Below are 5,519 nucleotides of genomic sequence, written 5' to 3'. Positions count from 1 at the left end.
AGATCCTCATCCCATTTATAGGCTTGATGACGGCGTGGGGAATATTTTTTTAAAATACCCAAATGGAACAGGAGCCAAAACCCATGAATGGATCCACCCTGTGGACACTGAGGTATCAACAGGTGAAATGTTGGCCAAGACCCAGAGGAAATTCCAGGCTGCTGGTGGCAATGGCTGGGAGCCAAGAACATCTTATTATTTTCTTCTGCCGGTTTCCGCCACCTCCCCACTGAAACCTCCGTTTTCTAGTTCCCGCCTCATGTCTAGCCGTCCCCTGCCCCAAACACACACTATCCTACCCCTTACCCTACCTGCTTGGCTCCCTCTTCCACAATCGTAGTGTCACATCATCACCATTCACCCCCCCCCCCTCCCCCCATGTCCCCTCTGTGCTTCTTCATCAGACTCACCTCCTGCTGTTCACACTAAACAAAAACCATCCCGGGTTTCTGGCCTGTTAACCCCCCCATGTTAGCTATTGCCGTGTTATAGGGCCAATGAACTAATTCGAAGATCTGAAACTAATTAAGGGATAAATCAAAGGGGCCCGCTTCTACAAAGAACAACCGAAACACAGCCTAAAAAGAACAAAGAAGAACGGAAACGTAAAAAAACACCAAACCAAAATGTGAAAATAGGGGTCGATAAAGCAGTCCAACCCCTGCGGGGCCTACTGAGCATGGGAGGGCTCGAGTGTGTCCATGGACACCGCATGCCTCCTCTCCAGGGACACCCGGCCACGAATAAAGCCGCGGAAGAGGGGCAGACAGTCCAGTCGGATGACCCTCTCATGTTAGCTATTGGTTCGAAATAGCTCACATTCCTCGGAGATGGCTCCTCCCCCTTTCTATTTGATCACCCACACTCAATTTCATAACCGGACTCTTGTTCCTTGCAAATAAATTGTTCCATCTCCAAGCTCCCTTACCCTTTCAAAGCCTTTGACTGTGGATGCATCAATGACGCAAATCCCTCCCTGATGGGACTAATGGATTATTCCTTTCACTCTGGCCTCTTGAATATCTCCAAGTTCCATTGCTCCACCACAGGAGGTTGTGGGGCCCTAAGCTCTGAATTTAATTCTGAGACCTCCTATCTTCTCATTCAGGATTCACCATAAAACCGGACTCATTCACCGAACTTGAGATCTTCCCTTCGAGTAAACCCTCCCTCAGATTGTTGTTCGGTGTTGTCTGATCCAAATTCATTGGGTAAGGTCCAAAATCGATTCCATCCAGGACAGGGATGGACCGCCATGCTGTTGGCACCAATCTGATCCAGACAGACGTTCCATCCACCTGTGCCAGCAGCATTGCCATTGAGGGGTGCTGCACTGTCAGAGGATCAGTACTGAGGAAATTCTGCACTGTCGGAAGATCAGTACTGAGGGAATTCTGCACTGTCAGAGGATCAGTACTGAGGGAATTCTCCACTGTCAGAGAGTCAGTACTGAGGGAGTGCTGCACTGTCAGAGGGTCAGTACTGAGGGAGTGCTGTACTGTCAGAGGGTCAGTATTGAGGGAGTGCTGCATTGCCAGAGGCTCAGTACTGAGAGAGCGCTGCACTGTCAGAGTATCAGTACTGAGAGAGCGCTGCACTGTCAGAGTGTCAGTCCTGAGGGAGTGCTGCACTGTCAGAGGGTCAGTACTGAGGGAGTGCTGCATTCTCAGAAGGTCAGTACTGAGAGAGCGCTGCACTGTCAGAGTGTCAGTACTGAGAGAGCGCTGCACTGTCAGAGTGTCAGTACTGAGGGAGTGCTGCACTGTCAGAGGGTCAGTACTGAGGGAGTGCTGCATTGTCAGAGGGTCAGTACTGAGGGAGTGCTGCACTGTCAGAGGGTCAGTACTGAGGGAGTGCTGCACTGTCAGAGGGTCAGTACTGAGGAAGTGCTGCACTGGCAGAGGGTCAGTACTGAGGGAGTGCTGCACTGTCAGAGGGTCAGTACTGAGGGAATGCTGCACTGTCAGAGGGTCAGTACTGAGGGAGTGCTGCACTGTCAGAGGGTCAGTACTGAGGGAGTGCTGCACTGTCAGAGGGTCTGTACTGAGGGAGTGCTGCACTGTCAGAGGGTCAGTACTGAGGGGGCTCTGCACTGCCAGAGGGTCAGTACTGAGGGAGTGCTGGACTGTCAGAGGGTCATTACTGAGGGAGTGCTGCACTGTTAGAGGGTCAGTACTGAGGGAGTGCTGCACTGTCAGAGGGTCAGTACTGAGGGAGTGCTGGACTGTCAGAGGATCAGTACTGAGGGAGTGCTGCACTGTCAGAGGGTCAGTACTGAAGAAGTGCTGCACTGGCAGAGGGTCAGTACTGAGTGAGTGCTGCACTGTCAGAGGGTCAGTACTGAAGAAGTGCTGCACTGGCAGAGGGTCAGTACTGAGTGAGTGCTGCACTGTCAGAGGGTCAGTACTGAGGGAGTGCTGCACTGTCAGAGGGTCAGTACTGAGGGAATGCTGCACTGTCAGAGGGTCAGTCCTGAGGGAGTGCAGCACTGTCAGAGGTGCAGTACTGAGGGAGTGCTGCACTGTCAGAGGGTCAGTACTGAGGGAGTGCTACACTGTCAGAGGGTCAGTTCTGAGGAAGTGCTGCATTGTCAGAGGGACGTGGTGAAGGTTGTTGCCCAGTCGGGGGACGTACTGAGGGGATGCTTCAACGGCGGAGTTGCAGATGAAATGTGTCTTAATTGAGCTTAAAGAACTATTTATCCTCTTTATACAAAGGACTGGTTTCATTGGGTGTGAACTCTCCTCACTGCCTGCCAACAGGAACTGACCTACTTCATGACTGGGGCAGAGACCTTACCACTTTTAGAAGCTCAATAGGGAAAACCAACTGGACCAGTATTCCTATTTCACAGTTTTTTTTTTCTTTCTGTGATGTAAGGGTGACCAGATGAGATAAAGGTTCCCGCATTGCCAAGAACCGAACAGTGAACAGCAGAGAAATTAATCAGAGGAAGAGTTTGTTTGTGTTGTTTTGACTCAGTCACCACTAATTATGAAGATATTTAACTTCTTCTTGTTCTTGTCCAGTTGCCAGCTAATTCCTGGAACCTGCGAACCTGCTGCCTGTATCCACACAGCTTTGAAAATCCCCTATTGTGCCCTGCGGACATCGACATTTTTGCAGTCATAAAAATCCCCCCTCCAGAGAATGAGGAAACTGCACGACTGAATCAATGCTCCTAACTAATGCATCTTCTCCTGCATTTTGTAATAATTCCCTCTCGCAAACTTTGCGGGCCTGAATATTCGGCACGTCTGTTGCCTCCGCAGGAAAGATTGGAATGCCCCAGGAACATCCCACACACCGGAACCCCACCCAGCTCAGTCACAGAGACCAGGCTGCTTATCAAACAAGAATGGAACACAGAACAAGAGAAACAACGATGACTTGTAGTTGTATCTCTCTTCTCTTCGGCAGTCTCTGGGGGCATGAGGATGACTTGTTTCCACACTCAAAATGAATTCTCAGGCAACTAGACGGGCGGGGGAGGGGGGGGGGCTCGATTCACGGCCTACAGTCTCTGTCAGGGGTGGGGGCAGACTGTGGTTGGAGGAGCGGGAGGGTTGCCACCTGCTCCCTCTGCTGTGGACACTGGGCTCCACTTACTTCTCGGCGATTAAACCTGAGGTGTTGGGCCCCTTTCCGGTTGTTTTGTCTTCAATTCTGATTGTCTTGAGCTCGGGATTGCTGGATATCGGCCAGGATGTTGCACCGCAGAAAGTGTCCTTGAAGTATTTCCCTTGCCCTCCGAGGACTTGTTTACTTGCCCCAACATACAGTACCTTTCCTGTAAGAGGGAAAAACATACTTGACCTCATCCTCACCAATTTGCCTTCTTAAGATGTGTCTGTCCATGACAGTATCGGTAGAAGTGACCACCGCACAGTTCTTGTGGAGACATAGTCTCGTCTTCACATTGAGGATACCCTCCATCGTGTTGTGTGGCATTTCTTGCTAAATAGGATAGACTTGGAACAGATCTAGTAACTGAAGCCGGGGCATCCATGAGGTGCTGTGGGCCATCAGCAGCAGCAGAATTGTATTCAACCACAAACTGCAATCTCATGGTCTGGTGTATCCCCCACCCTAGTGTCATGATATGCAGACACACACATAATGATATACAGACAAGCAGCTAATGGACACAGAGAACAGGACATGACCAATAAGCAGGCAGGACACACAGGGGTGGGATCTGACTATAAAAGTCAGGAGGCACTCACACTCTGCCTCTTTCCATTGATGAACAGCTAGAGAGTCAGTCAAGGGTGTAGTTACAATCTCACACCTCCACCACGTGGCTAAGAGCTAGTCTGGTTCAGTCAGACAGAGTAACCACACTTAAGTTAGTAGAGAGTCAAACTCACAGAGAACTGTGCTAACTGTGCTATTAGTTCAATAAACCTGATTGAACTAACTTCAAGGTCTGGAATATATTACTGATCTAAGCTGCATCCAGTTGCAGCCAGTGTTAGACCAGTGTACCTAACACGACATGATACCAGGAGACTACTAATTTAAGGTGGCTTACCTCAGTCCGTTCCGTGGCAACCTGCAAATGTATCCCGGCACCATGGAGAAGATTCAGGCTCCTCACCAGCTCAGGACCTCCGGCAATCTCAATGCCAACTGGCGGATATTCAAGCAAAGGTTTCTGCTGTACATCAAAGCCTCAGACCTCGAGGATGCGCCTGATGCAAGAAAGATCGCGCTTCTCCTCTCAATAGCGGGTGATCAAGCCATCAAACTCTCCAACTCATTTAACTTCACCGAAGGCCAGGACAAGACAAAGTTTCAGACCATCCTGGACAAGTTCGATAGTTACTATGAAGTGGGCACCAATGAAATCTTCTCGCGCTATATATTCAAACAACGTCTTCAAGGTAAAGATGAATCTTTCAATGCCTTCTTAAAGCCTCCGCCTGCTAGCGCTGTCCTGCAACTTTGGTGATATTGCTGACTCCATGATCAGAACCAAATCGCGTTTGGAGTTCACTCTGATCCTCTGAGAGAGCAGCTCTTAAAAATCAAGCATATGACCCTGCCAGTCGCGATTGAAACATGTACAGTGCATAAGCACGCAAAAAAAATCGGTATTCCCAATACAAATCGGCTGAAAATGAGAAACTTGCCTCCCACTAGGCACTGAGTATGCAGGCCATCTCCCGGATGCAGCGCCTCAGCATTGAAGAAGCGGCCATCTCGCGCGCTTTTCCCGGGGCCCCACGCATGCGTGATGCGAACGGGATACCGAAGCGTCCAACACCCACACTGCGCAGGTACAGTCATCTGCCTACCGCACTGCGCATGTGCGACGACGTACACCGCGTCATGACGCCGATGTCATGACGTGCCCGACCTGTGGCACCACCCACTTAAAAGGACACTGCCCTGCAAGAGGCAGGCGATGTTTAAACTGCGGGAAGCCTGGACACTATGCAGCCTTGTGCAGGTCTGCACCACCAGTCAGAGGCCAGCGCTCCCAATTCCGACGACGATACGTCCAGAATATGCAA

The sequence above is a fragment of the Scyliorhinus torazame genome, chromosome 12 (assembly GCF_047496885.1).
Source record: "Scyliorhinus torazame isolate Kashiwa2021f chromosome 12, sScyTor2.1, whole genome shotgun sequence".
Taxonomy (NCBI): Eukaryota; Metazoa; Chordata; class Chondrichthyes; order Carcharhiniformes; family Scyliorhinidae; genus Scyliorhinus; species Scyliorhinus torazame.
Note: the sequence above shows the minus strand (reverse complement) of the source record.